The sequence below is a fragment of the Heptranchias perlo genome, chromosome 31 (genome assembly GCF_035084215.1).
Source record: "Heptranchias perlo isolate sHepPer1 chromosome 31, sHepPer1.hap1, whole genome shotgun sequence".
Taxonomy (NCBI): Eukaryota; Metazoa; Chordata; class Chondrichthyes; order Hexanchiformes; family Hexanchidae; genus Heptranchias; species Heptranchias perlo.
In genome coordinates this window covers 22322167-22339294 of record NC_090355.1, presented here as the reverse complement: position 1 = coordinate 22339294, position 17128 = coordinate 22322167, and the positions used below count along the sequence as shown (strand labels likewise).

Here is a 17128-nt window from a genome sequence, read left to right as displayed (position 1 = left end):
CCTGTGGATGGTACACACTGCAGCCACAGTGCGCCGGTGGTGAAGGGAGAGAATGTTTAGGGTGGTGGATGGGGTGCCAATCAAGCAAGCTGCTTTGTCCTGGATGGTGTCGAATTTCTTGAGTGTTGTTGGAGCTGCACTCATCCAGGCAAGTGGAGAGTAATCCATCACCGCTGGGTCAAAATCCTGGAACTCCCTTCCTATCAGCACTGTGGGAGAACCGTCACCACACAGACTGCAGCGGTTCAAGAAGGCGGCTCACCACCACCTTCTCAAGGGCAAATAGGGATGGGCAATAAATGCCGGCCTCGCCAGCGACGCCCACATCCCATGAACGAATAAAAAAAAATCACACTCCTGACTCGTGCCTTGTAGATGGTGGGAAGGCTTTGGGGAGTCAGGAGGTGAGTCACTTGCCGCTAAATACCCAGCCTCTGACCTGCTCTTGTAGCCACAGTATTTATGTGGCTGGTCCAGTTAAGTTTCTGGTCAATGGTGACCCCCAGGATGTTGATGGTGGGGAATTCGGTGATGGTAATGCCATTGAATGTCAAGGGGAGGTTGGAGATGGTCATTGCCTGGCAATTGTCTGGCATGAATATTACTTGCCACTTATCAGCCCAAGCCTGGATGTTATCCAGGTCTTGCTGTATGCGGGCACGGACTACTTCACTGTCTGAGGGGTTGTGAATGGAACTGAACACTGTGCAATCATCAGCAAACATCCCCATTTCTGACCTTATAATGGAGGGAAAGTCATTGATGAAGCAGCTGAAGATGGTTTGGCCTAGGACACTGCCCTGAGGAAATCCTGCAGCAATGTTCTGGGGCTGAGATGATTGGCCTCCAACAACCACTGCCATCTTCCTTTGTGCTAGGTATGACTCCAGCCAATGGAGAGTTTTCCCCCTGATTTCCATTGACTTCAATTTTACTAGGGCTCCCTGGTGCCACACTCAGTCAAATGCTGCCTTGATGTCAAGGGCACTTACTCTCACCTCACCTCTGGAATTCAGCTCTTTTGTCCATGTTTGGACCAAGGCTGTAATGAGGTCTGGCGGAACCCAAACTGAGCATTGGTGAGTAGGTTATTGGTGAGTAAGTGCCGCTAGATAGCACTGTCGACGACACCTCTGTCTTTAACCTTTTACCTTGCACTGCACTATTCATGAGTAGGATTTCAAGGCTAGCAATGAGATATAAAAAATCTCTATCATTTAGATGGATTACCATAACTCACTTTTAGAGATATTTATCATATCTTACAACTTTGTACAAGGGATTGAATATTTATAGTCAAACTGGGTCATGATCAGTGATGTTCTACTGTTTACTGTGTGAGTACAATTTTATTTTTAAGAAAATATACATTTTTCAGCATTTGCATTGCCTAAAATAGTCCAAATACTGCTTTGGGTGTAATCAGCCTCTCTCTGATGTACTGACTATCATTTTGCTTCCTTATAGAAATAAGTCCTTGCACTAAAACTCAAATCTAGGAAATGCTAACATATTTACAAAACACAACTTTTATACAAAGTTCTGAGCACATTTCTCAGCACTTCGACTATACTAATAGTATCCGCTGTGGTGTTTATCACTTGCATTATTTAGTTGGGCCCATTCATATTTTGTAGGAGAATAAGCAGTAATATGTTAAAAGCAGTAATAAAGTGAAGTTAGTCATTATTGTCATCTGACCCCAGATGTGCTATTACTTGGAAACACACTGTAAATGTGTTAATCCATACTATACACAATACGGTTTTCCAAAAATTGAATAATAAGTACACTTTTTCCAAAAATTAAGTATACTTGTTGATAGGAACTTGTATTTCATTGATTACCACGTAATAAAATGTATACTGTACAAAATGCATAGTTCATACATATTTTATAGAAGGCCTTTTAACAGTGTAAATCATATGAAACTGCTGGTATCACAGAACATACCACTCAACTTTTATAGGTAGTTGTTCTTAAATAATATTATATACGATCACACAGAAATATATTTCTAGATGGTGACACACTTCAGGGTTTTCCTTATGAAACACTTTTTTCTCGCTCATTGTAATAGTAGGGATATGCCCAATTTGTAAATCACAACGTAAAAATACAAACTAATGTATCATCTTATGTTTCTACCGATGAGCCTGGCACAGGCTCAATGGGCCAAATGGCCTCCTTCTGTGCTGTAACCATTCTAGGATTGCCATGTTAGATAGTGCAATGTAGATTAGTATATTTCGTCATTGAATGTCAAGAATAATTCCACTCAATCGTACTACTTGATATTTGACGTTTTGGTTATTGATCCCAGTTTTTGCATAGAAAGTATCCAGCATCAGGCAAGTCAGTGACATGGAATTGCAACATGAAAACAGACTATTTGGCCCACCAGTCTATGTTGATGTTTTATCCTCCACACGAGCAGTTGACCTAATCCCACATGCCCGCTCTGGTTCCATATGCCTTTATTTTCCATTCCTTCAACCACCGATCTAATCTATACATAAATATTAACACAGAGATAGAATTTTAGTTAGGGTTCTTCCGATCATCCACTCTAAGCTCAGTGGAAGATCAGCAGAAATCCAATAGAAACAGCAGATTATGCCATTTCTCCAGAGTTTCTGATAATTTTCTGCTGATGTTAAGGTGGATGATTGGGAGAACTCTTGCAGAAATTCCAGCTGATGACATCTGCTTTCCTCACTAAGTCCAGTGGTGCACAGACCTCACAACCCTCTGTGCAAAAAAGTTTCTCTTGCTCTCCATTCCGTATCTCTTACATTTATCTTATACCAGGCAGCATTCTACTATATCTACACTGAATCCTCTCCTACCTCTATCATTCCTATAGTGTGGACTCCAAAAACTACACACAATATTCTAATTGTGGTCTTACTAAGATTTTACATAGATTCACCATAACATCTCAAATTTTATATTCTATAACTTGTCATTAAACTCAATATTCCACGAGTTTTATAATGCCATTATCCACTTGAGGTGCTGTTTTTAATGTCTCGTAAGCATAAACACCCAAATCCCTTTGTTCTTCCACATTTCCCAAACTATAATTATTATTTTAACCAAAATGTACCACCTCACATTTACTAACACTGAATTCTATCTGCCACTATGTTGCCCATTCCACCATCTGATCAATATCCCCATACAGCTTTCTTTGGTCCTCAGAATTATTTATTATGCCTCCTATTTTCGTATGGACAACCTCCCCCTAATTCCATACCCATCAAACCTTTGCCAATAGTTTCCAGTGTAGTACCTTGTCAAAAGGTTTCTGAAAGTCCATGTACATCACATCCACTGCATTTGTGTGTGACACTTCCTCAAAGAACTCATAAGATTTTTCAAGCACATTCTTCCCTTCTGAAATCCATCAAAGTAGCGTGGAGTCACAGCTCTTTTATACCGAAGATGATTATTGTTCGGCTTACACGCTATTTATATTTCAAATATGTTGAAACTTTTCATAAATATGACCAGTTTTAGCCAGAAGATTACTTAGCTGAAACAACAAAATTCAGTTCACATTCAGGAGCTACTGCAACAACTTGAACCAGAATTAACCTCCCAGTCAGCACCTTTCCAGAGATCGCAGATGATGGACTGCAATACATGTATAACTGTGATTCATATTACAGCGAGATATGCCACGGCTGAAGGACTTATTTGATCCCACTGACATCATTTGCTGAAAATATTTAGCAAAGTAGTAAAATGCCTAACCCTCAACAAAATAGCAGCAGGGAATGCAATAAATGCATCGGGTGAGGAAAGAACTGCAATCGTCACCATTCATGCTGGATGTAAAAGGGTTTTTAAAAAAAAAATAGAGAAGATACTCCAGGAAACCAGACACCCACTCGCAGCCCAATTCAAAACAAGCCGCTTCCCCCCCAGCGCAGCAACGCGCTGCCGCTCACACTAACTTGCTGCGATTCAGCGCGAGCCTTTCCTGCTCTCTATTTATTGATTGGCGCGAGCTCCGGCTTTTCAACTGTCCAATCACAGATGAATTCGCCCGGGGCGGGCGCATGATGATTGGCCCATCGCGCCGTCACTCAGCGCGTTTTGGCGGCTACTTCCGCCATTGGGTTAGGTTGCACCCACCCTCCTCCCTCCCTCCCTCCCTCCCATCGGAGTACGGTTGGTGTTAAATAAACGGCGGACAGGGTTCCGGGCCGGGATTAGGGGCGATTTCTAACACATTGAAAATGGTTTCTTTCAGCCGTTATAATAACGCTGCGTGCTGAGATTTTCAACGCCCAACAAGCGCTGGCTATGTACAGGTGACACACGTGTTTTAGACCCTGACCAACCGCAGAGAAGTCCTGAAATTTACGGTATGTTTTTCTTCTAGTTTCCTACCTGTCACAAACAGTCCCTCAGACTAGGCCTCGGTAGCCTGGTGCTACAATAACAGCGACACCGCTGCGCTCCACCACATACTCGCCGGCTGTTGTTGTCTTGCTCTAGTTTGTTTACAGCAGCTCGCTTGCGTGTTTTAGTGTTTAAAAGAGCGGAAGACGACTATTCCTCTAGTGTTTGTTACTACAAGAACTGATTAGGCCTAGTGGTGGTTTTCAGGGGTCAAAGTAGTATGTATTCCTGTACCAAGTTTTTCAAAACTCCTTCATAAACATGTTCTGATTTTAGGGATAAAACAAGCCACCAGCTTCCCCATATCTGTGAAGGATAGTACACCCGTTACACTGGTTTATTCTCACATTTATCACTATACGTGGCAACCAGGAATACAAAGCCAATGTGATTAGTCATTTACTGTGATCATTTTGCACACGTTAATGGATATGTAGAAATAAACAAGATTGTGGCAATGACGAGGGGTTCAGTGGACAAAAGCTGCTTAAGTTTGAAGGATTCTGCACACATTACACATCAACCCCTGAGATTTTTTAATTCAACTGATGTTTGTTATTTCACATTATGTATGCAGTTTTATTTCTATTCAGTGATTCCAGTGATTTGCTGTTGATTGAAGCTGCCAGATCCAAGTTACAAGTTATAAACAAATATGTTTTTTTTCATGGTGACATACAAAATATGGTGACTCTACTGAGATTCTGTTGTATCTTGACTGTAGTTTGTAAAGCTGACAATAGTTATGAGTCAGTACACAACTGATGTGGTATATTAAAAATACTGTGTGTACCTGGTGGACCATATATTGGGTTTGGGAAAATCTATGACATGCTTGTTGATACTGTGTTATGAATGCACCAAATCTCTAAGGTTTTATTGGTAAAATACAAGTGAGGTGCCCATTCTTGTTATGGTGTGAGGAGCCACTTTTGTGTACTTTTGAAATGTACAAATATGCTGGACACTTTAAGCTAAGCAGCTTTTTTGTTTCTGTACTTTGTCTTTTGCTTTCCCTTCTGTTCAGAGAGAAAGAAAATTTCAACATTGTTCAAGGACTTTGTCAGTTATGAAATATAACAGCAACTTGCATTTATATGCCACCTTAACATAGGCCAAAGTCCCAAGGTGCTTCACAAGAGCGTAATCAGGCAAAAATTGACACTGAGCCAAAGAAGATATTAAGAGGGGTGACTGAATGCTTGGTCAAACGGGTAGGTTTTAAGGAGAGGCTTATGGAGGGATTTCCAGGGTTTCAGGCCTAGACGCTGATGGCACAGCAGCCAGTGGTGGGGAGAAGGGAGCGGAGGCTGCGTAAAAGGCCAGAGTTGGAGGATGTAGAGTTCTTGTAGGGTTGGAAGAGGTTAGAGATCAGGAGGGGTGAGGCTATGGAGGGATTTTAACATGGGGATGAGAATCTTAATTTGAGGCGTTAGTGGGCCAGGAGCCGATGTAGGTCAGTGAGCACATGCGTCACGGGTGAGCGGGACTTTTCGCAGGATAGGATATGGATAGCATAGTTTTGGATAAGCTGAAGTTTATGGAGGGTGGAGGATAGGAGGCTGGCCAAGAGAGCATTGGAGTCCTCGAGTCTGGTGGTGACAAAGGCACAGAAGACGGTCTTGGCAGCAGATGGGCTGAGTCAGGAGTAATGATGGGCAATGTTATGGAGGTGGAAGTAAGCGTTCTTTGTAATGGAGAGGATATGGGATTGTAAGTTCAACTCAGAGTCAGATAGGTTGCGAACAGTCTGGTTCAGCCTGAGACAGTGGCTGAGGAGGGGGGGATGGAATCGGTGGTGAGGGAACGGCATTTGTGGCAGGGGCGGAAGACTATGGCTTCCAGTGTTTAATTGAGGGAAATTGCGATTCATCCAGGACAATCGAACAAGCAGGTTGACAACACTGAGGCAGTGGAGTAAAATAAAAACCCGTGAACCCGCAAAACACAGCATCCATCTGATAATCACAACTGGGGTTGGCAGGCCAAACATCTTACATTAAATATAACAACTATACAAATATGTCACAAGTGTTATTAATATTTGTCAAGCTCCGAATGCTTGGTGAAAGAGGTGGCGAGGTAGAGTTGGATTTTGTCAGCATACATGTGGAACCTGATATCATATCTTTGAGTGCTGTTGCTGATGGGCAACGTATAGATGAGAAATAGGAGGAAGTCAAGGATAGATCCTCGGGGGACTCCAGAGGTAGCAGTGCGGGAGTGGGAAGATAAGCCATTGCAGGAGATTCTCCGGCCTCCATAAATTTGAACTCATCCAAAAACTCTGCTACCTGTATCCTAACCCACACTAAGTCCCACTCACCCGTCACCTATATGCTTGCTAACGTACATTGGCTCCCGATCCACTAACGCTTGAAAGTTAATATTCTCATCCTTCATGGGCTTGTTCCCCCCCCCCCCCCTCCCATCTCTATAACTTCCACCAGCTCTACAACCCTTCGAGAGCTCTGCATTCTTCCAGCACTCTTCTGGCTGTAATACTTCTATGTGAAATGAGTTTGGGCAGTCTCAACCAATTCCTAGTGAGTGCAAACTGTTCCTGTTTTGGCATAATTGGTAATTTCCCTCCGAGAGGCAACAAGATGGCTGGTATGGAAAATGGGGAGGTGGGGGAAATATCACCCTAGTTGCTCTTGGGTTTGGATAGAGGCTTATTGCAGCAGCAGAACAGAGGGAGATTTACTGTGCATTTGGCTGTGCGATACCTGATCTGGAGACACTGAGATGAGAAGAGTTCCATTCATCCGCACTAGGATCCCTCAACTTGCCAAGTACGCAAAATTTTTTAATAAAAAAAAAACTAAGGCTTTCGTGTATGGATCTCAGATCTCCCTAAATGTTCGACTGCTTTCATTGTTTGAGCAACTGACTAGGAAGACCATGCTTTCAGCTCTCTGAAAATGCACTTCTTTCTTGGCCACTTTTGCTTCCCAGTTCCCTCCAGAGTGGAGATCAGCAAATTATTTCCTTGGATGAATCCTGAAATACATACATCAGTCAAAATTGCCATTCAAGGCTTGATTTGCTGCGAAGAGCCTATTGCGGCTAGTGGACCATGCAAAATGTTACTAAAATTGGTTGCAGCCAGATGTTGGAAGATAACCTCAGAAAGCAGGATACCAACTGCTGGGATAGTCTCTGTCACTTTTTTTTATCCTTTGCTTTTTATGGATAGAACATATTTCGGCAATTTTCTACATTGTTGGATAGATGCCAGTGTCATTGTTGCACTAGAACAGCTTAGCTTAGGGGAAGCCACTTCTGGTGCCCGAATCTTTAGTACTGCAGACAGAATGTTGTTAGGGCCATAGTCTTTGCTGTGTCCGGTGTACTCAACCACTTCTTAATATCACATGGACTAATTAAATTGGCTAGACATTGGCATCTATGATAGTAGCGACCTCAGGAAGATGGTTAAGGTTACTATATTGGTTGAAGATGCATGCAAATACTTCAGCCTTGTCTCTTGCATTTGTATGCAGGTCTCTTCCATGTTTGAAGGTGGGATGTTCATGGAACTGCCTTCTCCCATTAGCTACCTGATTGTCCACCACCATTCTCAACTGAGTGTGGTAGGGTTACAAGAGCTTTTCTCTAATCTGTGGATTATGGGACCATTTAGCTATAACTATCGTCTGCTGCATTTGGTGTTTAGCATGCAAGTACCCCTGCGATGTAGCTTCACTAAGTTAGTGTCCTATTTTAAGGTATGCCTGGTGCTGCACTTCTATACTCCCTATTGAACCAGGGCTGATTTCCCTAGATATGTGAAGTAGGTGTTTTTTTATTAGTTCTTGGAAAATAAATATTGTTTACCTTGTCACAGCAGGTACATAAATAGGTGAGAGATTTCTTTGCACAAAGGATGACTAGAATTTGGAAATCTCTGTCGCAGGCCGTTGCCTGAGCAGAGTTCATAAATCCTTTTGTGATTATCTTAAATTTGTGTCCTCTTGTTGCTAGCTAACTGACTAGTGGAGGCAATCTATCACTAACTTTATCATAACTTCATAGTTTTGAAGATCTCCATCACATCATCTCTTAACCTTTTGCATTCCAGTGAAAAAGGCCCTAACTTTTCAAATCTGTTCATAACTTTAAATCCTCATCCTTGGCAACATCCTAGTGAATCTAGGCTATATCTTTTTCTATTGCTTTTATATCTTAGTGATAAGGGGATTGCCAAAGCAGTACACAATACTCCAATTAAGATGATGCACAAGTTCAATGTTACCTCCTTGCTTCTGTATTCTGTACCTTTTAGATACAAAACCAGACTTGTCTTTTATTATGGCTGCCTCCAATGCTGCTACCTCACCTGTGTATCTGCACACCAAGCTCGCTCTGCTCCTCCATTTAAAGTCTTACCATTTAAAACATGCTGCTTTTCTCTCTCATTTCGAAAAAAGTATTACTTCAAAAAAAATTTCTACATTGAACTGCATCTGCCACTTATCTGTCTGTCTTCGTTCTTCTCCAGTCTTTCACAATATAGTAACCTCAGTTGCTCTCTTTATTCCAACCCAGGAAAACTGAAGTTGGAATTTATGCTTTATATTGTTTTTGATTTTTATACTTATAAACTACAAATACTGGTTACTTTCATTGTCCTAGAAATGATTTCCTTGAACTTTTATTCTCTATAATTTCCATTAGAAGGAGTGGAGCTTACAAACAGCAGTCCCGGCACCGAATGGGTAGTCTTGCAGACAGTCATAATTTTAATTTCTAGAAGTTGTGTACAGAGGTGCATACTAGGAGCTGCAGCCTGCATAGCTTCAATCTTTTCACTTAATGGTGATAGGTCTGGGTATCTGCATGAGTGCAAGGCTCAGGGTTTCATATGCACAGGCCTATAACAGAATACTATTGTGTAGGTAATTTGAATTATTTTCTTGTAATTTCTTTGTCAATTATGTTACAAACCTTCCTTCCAGCATTAAGCGCTTAGCTTAGTGGAGTAAAAAAATATTTGGAATAATTGTTTGTTTGTCCTTTTTATTCATAGCTTTTGCTAACTGCCCATTTTTGATTCATAGTATTTTGAACTTATGACCAGTGATTTTCATTCCTACTTGCTGATTGGAATGTGTTCTGCTTGTTGTGATTTGCTGTTCTATGAATACAAAATTTGAACCAACCAAGTGCAAGAAATTTGCATACATGTTTTGCTAAAGTGATTGCTCATCTGTGCAAAATGCATACATAATAAAATAGCATGAAATGTATAAAAATTTATTTACTACTGGCAGATCTCTTGTGGTGTTGCTTGTGGTGAGTCATGCAGTTTTATAGGGGTGTTTTGTCATGTAACATGCAATGTATTACCTGGGCCACTTATTTATGCTGACCAACACAAATTCTGTGTTATATTTTGGGGATTGAATTCCACTGCTGTTTTCCTTTGAAATCAGTTGTAAACAATTTTACAACACCAAGTTATAGTCCAACAATTTTATTTGAAATTCACAAGCTTTCGGAGGCTTCCTCCTTCCTCAGGTGAATGTTGTGGAAATGAAATCCTCAAACCCTTCGCATTTATAAATCACAGAACAATACCTGGTGATTACAGATAGTCTTTCCAACTGCCCGTTGCCAAGGCAATCACAGTGTGCAGACAGAGAGGTGTTACCTACAAGTCCACCGAATATACAAACCACCAAAAAAAAAAGAAAGAGAGAGAGAGGCAGAAACATAGAAAAGACAGCAAATAACCCGTTATATTAAAAACAGATAGAGCGTGACATGAACCCAAGATCCCGGTTGAGGCCGTCCTCATGGGTGCGGAACTTGACTATCAATTTCTGCTCGACGATTTTGCGTTGTCGTGTGTCTCGAAGGCCGCCTTGGAGTATGCTTACCCGAAGGTCGGTGGCTGAATGTCCTTGACTGCTGAAGTGTTCCCCGACTGGGAGGGAACCCTCCTGTCTGGCAATTGTTGCGCGGTGTCTGTTCATCCGTTGTCGCAGCGTCTGCATGGTCTCGCCAATGTACCATGCTCTGGGGCATCCTGTCCTGCAACGTATGAGGTAGACAACGTTGGCCGAGTCACAGGAGTATGAACCATGCACCTGGTGGGTGGTGTCCTCTCGTGTGATGGTGGTATCTGTGTCGATGATCTGGCATGTCTTGCAGAGGTTACAGTGGCAGGGTTGTGTGGTGTCGTGGACGCTGTTCCACTGAAAGCTGGGTAATTTGCTGCGAACGATGGTCTGTTTGAGGTTGGGTGGCTGTTTAAATGCAAGTAGTGGAGGTGTGGGGATGGCCATAGCGAGGTGTTCGTCGTCATTGATGACATGTTGAAGGCTGCGGAGAACATGGCGTAGTTTCTCCGCTCCGGGGAAGTACTGGACGACGAAGGGTACTCTGTTGGTTGCGGGTTGCGTCCCGTGTTAGTCTTCTGAGGAGGTCTATGCGATTTTTCGCGTCATATCCCGTTCTTACTAGGGCGTCTTTCAGCGTCTGTAGGTGTCCATCGCGTTCCTCCTCATCTGAGCTGACCCTGTGTATTCGCAGGGCCTGTCCATTGGGGATGGCCTCTTTGACGTGGTTAGGGTGGAAGCTGGAAAAGTGGAGCATTGTGAGGTTGTCCGTGGGCTTGCGGTAGAGTGAGGTGCTGAGGTGCCCGTCTTTGATGGAGATTCGTGTGTCCAAGAAAGAAACTGATTCTGAGGAGTAGTCCATGGTGAGCTTGATGGTGGGATGGAACTTGTTGATGTTATCGTGTAGTCTCTTTAGTGATTCCTCGCCGTGGGTCCATAGAAAGAAAATGTCGTCGATGTATCTGGTGTATAGTGTTGGTTGGAGGTCCTGTGCAGTGAAGCAGTCCTGCTCGAACTTGTGCATGAAAATGTTGGCGTATTGGGGTGCGAATTTGGTCCCCATGGCTGTTCCGTGTGTTTGGGTAAAGAACTGGTTATCGAAGGTGAAGACATTGTGATCCAGGATGAAGCGGATGAGTTGTAGGATGGCGTCTGGAGATTGGCTGCTGTTGGTGTTGAGTATTGATGCTGTCGCAGCGATGCCGTCATCGTGGGGGATACTGGTGTAGAGTGCCAAGACGTCCATCGTGGTGAGAAGTGTTCCTGGTTCAACTGGTCCGTGGGTACTGAGTTTTTGTAGGAAGTCTGTAGTGTCGCGACAGAAGCTGGGGGTTCCCTGTACGATGGGTTTCAGGATGCCCTCGACGTATCCAGAGAGGTTCTCACACAGGGTTCCGTTGCCTGATACAATAGGACGTCCGGGTATGTTGGCTTTGTGTATCTTTGGGAGGCAGTAGAAGCCTCCCACGCGGGGAGTACGTGGGATGAGAGCGCGTAGGATGCTTTGAAGGTCTGGATCGAAGGTCTTGATCAGTTTGTTGAGCTGGTGGGTGTGGACTACTCCGTGGACTACTCCTCAGAATCAGTTTCTTTCTTGGACACACGAATCTCCATCAAAGACGGGCACCTCAGCACCTCACTCTACCGCAAGCCCACGGACAACCTCACGATGCTCCACTTTTCCAGCTTCCACCCTAACCACGTCAAAGAGGCCATCCCCTATGGACAGGCCCTGCGAATACACAGGGTCTGCTCAGATGAGGAGGAACTTGATGGACACCTACAGACACTGAAAGACGCCCTAGTAAGAACGGGATATGACGCTCGACTCATCGATCGACAGTTCCGACGGGCCACAGCGAAAAATCGCATAGACCTCCTCAGAAGACTAACACGGGACGCAACCAACAGAGTACCCTTCGTCGTCCAGTACTTCCCCGGAGCGGAGAAACTACGCCATGTTCTCTGCAGCCTTCAACATGTCATCAATGACGACGAACACCTCGCTATGGCCATCCCCACACCTCCACTACTCGCCTTCAAACAGCCACCCAACCTCAAACAGACCATCGTTCGCAGCAAATTACCCAGCTTTCAGGAGAACAGCGTCCACGACACCACACAACCCTGCCACTGTAACCTCTGCAAGACATGCCAGATCATCGACACAGATACCACCATCACACGAGAGGACACCACCCACCAGGTGCACGGTTCATACTCCTGTGACTCGGCCAACGTTGTCTACCTCATACGTTGCAGGAAAGGATGCCCCAGAGCATGGTACATTGGCGAGACCATGCAGACGCTGCGACAACGGATGAACGGACTCCGCGCAACAATTGCCAGACAGGAGGGTTCCCTCCCAGTCGGGGAACACTTCAGCAGTCAAGGACATTCAGCCACCGACCTTCGGATAAGCATACTCCAAGGCGGCCTTCGAGACACACGACAACGCAAATTCGTCGAGCAGAAATTGATAGTCAAGTTCCGCACCCATGAGGACGGCCTCAACCGGGATCTTGGGTTCATGTCACGCTACACGTAACCCCACCAGCGAACAAATGTTATCTGTTTTTAATATAACTGGTCATTTGCTGTCTTTTCTATGTTTCTGCCTTTTTTTTTTGGTGGTTTGTATATTCGGTGGACTTGTAGGTAACACCTCTCTGTCTGCACACTGTGATTGCCTTGGCAACGGGCAGTTGGAAAGACTATCTGTAATCACCAGGTATTGTTCTGTGATTTATAAATGCGAAGGGTTTGAGGATTTCATTTCCACAACATTCACCTGAGGAAGGAGGAAGCCTCCGAAAGCTTGTGAATTTCAAATAAAATTGTTGGACTATAACTTGGTGTTGTAAAATTGTTTACAATTGTCAACCCCAGTCCATCACCGGCATCTCCACATCATGTGAAATCAGTGGCAGTGATTATGCTTGTATTCATAAATGAGTGGCTTTTGTTTTATATACTAAGGGCACCCATGCCATTGCACATGGGTTGGAGTATTGGCTGTTCTAAAACAAAAGAGGTATTAACAAGAAAATGTAGTGGGGGAAATGTTATTGGTAGGAAGTGTGGCACTTACTGGAAGTGTGCATTATGCGCAAGACTTATATAAATAGTCCTTTACTTATATATTTAATTTTCATCCCTTTTTTTAAACAAAAAATGCTGAGGATGGAATGCAAGATATACCAGGTTGGAGGTAACTATCTGGTGTTTAGCAGGAGCAGGTGAGGGACAGTCCTGGGCTTTGAAAGTATTGATGGATGGTCCAGGGATTTGGCAGCACTGGGGCGGTACTAAGGTTTGGCAACATGTGGCAGGGATGTCCTGTAGTTGGCAACACCATGGAAGGGGAGCCTGGGTTTTGGCAGACATGGGTGTGGGATTTGCCTCACTGGTTGATGCCTGGGGCTTTCCTACAGTACGAAGGGGAAGGTTAAGAGTCTGACAACAGTTGGTGGGGTGGGGGAGTACTGGTTCCTGGATCTGACAGCACAAGTTTGAGTTTATAGTAAGTGTCTACACATGTACAATTAATTGTTTTGTGATTGTTTCTTGGGAAAAAAATAGTTTTCCTTGGATGAATAAGTATCATATGCATAAGTCAAGATACAGGTTCCACTGTGTCTGTGTCTCTCTCTGGCACGTTAAATAAACACATGCCTGCTTTACTGAAATGTATTTTTATTTTTACTCCGTAACATTCAGTCAGCAATTTTTGCATCTCTTAGAAAGTGGATGTGATTGGCTGAGGCTTGCATTCAACATTCTCTTCAAATGGCCAGTCTTCCTTTCAATCATAACCACCTCCAAGAACATTCTTTACTTGTGATAAGAGTCCCAAAGAATTTTTTTGGGGGTAGCAAGTTGAACAACAAAATGGTTTATGTTGTTACCAGGAGAATAAAATAAAAAAAGGTACTTTGTGCAGCTTCTTGGATTTTCCACTTGTTGACTCTAAAGATTAGGGCCTTATAATTTTGGACACCAGATAATCAAGCTCCCAACAATAAAATGTCTTTTAAGACTTTTAACAGCACTGCAAAATACAGAAAAAGCAAATAATATTTACAAGTTCCAGGAACAGAAGTATAGTTATCTTCTTAAGTCTGGTCTGTTTTGTTCAAAGAGACAATGGCTATGCTTCCAATTCTAATACACAAGAGGGTTTACAATTCAGGAAATGCAACTGTCTTGACCATTCTATGGACACCTTCCCCAACTTTTGCTTATGGGATGCCAACCATAATCACAAGGCCGACCCTATTTCACACCTATATACTACTTGTTTTTTTTTACACAGTAGCTACAGACGTAAGCCAGGTCATGTGGTTATTGTAATATTATATCCAGGCATTGTGATTTCAATTGTCTAATACTTTAGCTCTTGTGACAATGGGCATTTTCCCTTCATCTGAAAAATATAAAACAACAACATACTAGCCAGCTTAACAGAATCTCAATGACCTGCTGTGAAAGGTCACAAAAAGTCACACAAAGGCTATCAGCACAATAGTCTTAAAGAAAATACACAACAGTACAAAATTTATGATCCATCATATGGACATGTCGTCCAGCTGGCCACAGGGATTACACTACACACTCAACAGCAAATAATTAGTCTTTCACTTGCCTATTGTACTCTTATAAACTTTATGTAAAAAGCAATTTTCATTCAGGGGACCTGAATTACCCTTCGTCCTTTTAAGACCATCAGGCACCACCACCCCATAGCTTGTTCCTGCTGGTCAGTCTGCCTCCCCGACCTAATAAATCTTATTGAAGTCACTACTGAACAAGTAAAGAGACAGGAATAAACGTCAAAATCAATACATGTGAAAACCGAGCAACTACTGCTAAACTTTCCAATTCCTTTTTCAAAAATTTAAATCAATTTAACAAGACTCATACAGACAAAATTATCTCTCGTGCTAAGATAGCAAAACTGGAGCAACTACTTCAGCACATCGTGGGTAACAAAATATTTAAGACACTAGAAGTGCTGAACCATAGAAGCAGACATAGAATCTTACAGCACAGATAAGAGAACAGAGGTAAAAAGATAACCTGAAGTAAAATGAGAAACAGTATTCCAATTCGAGTGGAATCTTTAAACATTCCGAATGAGGAAAAGCAGCTCTGGATATATCTCAGCAGAATTTAAAAACATAGTAAATTTACAATGGCAGTAACCAAGAAAGATGGTTCTGAATATCACCCTACAACATTAAGATCAGCATATCAAAACATCGATTGTTACCTTAGACAGAAAGGCTACAAGTACTTGCTGATTATAGATACGTCATTGCATTGGAAAGCAAATTTCCAAAGGCCAATTTTTTTTTAAAAAGAGGAAAGGTGGTAAAAGAATGAATGCAAATAAAGTAGATGACACTTCAATTTTTAAAAAAACTTTTATTATTCTAATGTACTTGATAGCACACCAGATAGTCTGATACATTAATGTTCCTTATTAAATGTAAGTAGCTTTGAAATAAGAGAAAAATGTAAAGCAATGCAGTCTGTAATGGAGTGGCTATGAGTTCAAGAAATGAAAGTAAAATCTGTATAGGGAAGCCCAGACCTATTGCGGTATTTAAAAACATGAGCCTAGAAGTTATTAGATATTAGTGGATGTGCACTTAGCATGTTTGGATGAAATTCTGCTATATGCTATTTTAACTTGGATGATAACCCATTTATTTTAAATCTGCTGATATTGCCAACAGTAATTTCTAGGCTGAAAGCTTTGTTCTAACTTCTGAAGGCAAGTGAACAAATAATCTTCTAAAATTCACGATTAGCATTGCCCAGAACAAGCATCGAAGACATTGTGGTACAGATAATAGCTTAATTATAAAGTGCTTTGCCGATGGCTGAAGTTTTGGCAGCAGGTAGCTGAGGCATACAGACCAGGAAGGTCTGTGATTTCTGCCTAAGTGATGAACAGGGCACTACAAGTGACCTCAGCATTCCTGGGGGGAAAACAGAGCACCCAGCGACCACTGCTGGAAAGTGAACGTTGATCAGGATAAGATCATGTTGGGTGTGATGTTCTTCCTGGTGCCAAAACTCACTGAGGCATTTGGGTGAGATGCTGGAAGGTGTGGACCTGTGGAATTGCACTCGAGCAGCAGGAGAGGAGGACGATTTGCCTCAATAAATAACAAGGCATTAGTTCGCAGTGTATGAATATCAGGCCACATATGTTAAATGCGTATCACATAATTGTTGATGCTGACACTTCATTCAGTAAAACATTAGAGATCAGATCTCTCAAATCTCAATTGCAATGTTTTAATAAACAACCGTGGGCACTAACTCGATTTTGGTGAAAAGTGTGCTGTCTCCATTTGGTAACTCCTGATATCACTGGAGGAAATGTTTGTCAAGGAGTCAGAAAATGGTCCGTATAGGATATTGTTGCAAATTCTATGAAACTTAAAAGTATCTTTTAAAAGTAAAACTTTAAGATATAGTTTGAATGTTGAAAATATTTCCTTTTCAATGTTGGGTGTTATTTCAGTGGATTAAAATGTAACTCTTCTGATTTGAATAGAACCAAAACTACTATAATGGTGAACTATGATTTTGATTTTATTAACTGATCAGTACTCCATTAATAATTATATTAGACTTATCAAACTGCCTTCCAATGGACTGGCACAGTGGGTTAGCAATTTGCCCTTTCAACTCTGGGGTATGGGTCAAATGTAGCCCAGATTGATGAATCTAAGCCTCCCCTATCTATTGGCTATACGTATGAAATTATTGTGGGGGCTTTCAAACCATTTGCTAATTGTCATTTGTGCACTCCACAAAAACTGCTCATCCTCACTTAGATCACATTGGTGCTA

The 17128-nt window shown here is 42.3% G+C and overlaps 1 protein-coding gene across 2 annotated transcripts in view; it reads left to right on the top strand.

The window, feature by feature from the left end:
• The first annotated feature begins 4172 nt into the window (after nt 1-4172).
• mapkap1 (MAPK associated protein 1) overlaps nt 4173-17128 on the top strand; it is a 199333-nt gene continuing 186377 nt past the window's right edge. For both annotated transcript variants that reach the window (XM_067969731.1, XM_067969730.1), the window contains exon 1: nt 4173-4376. The gene's annotated coding sequence lies outside the window, so the exon portion shown is untranslated. The remainder of the gene's footprint in view (nt 4377-17128) is intronic.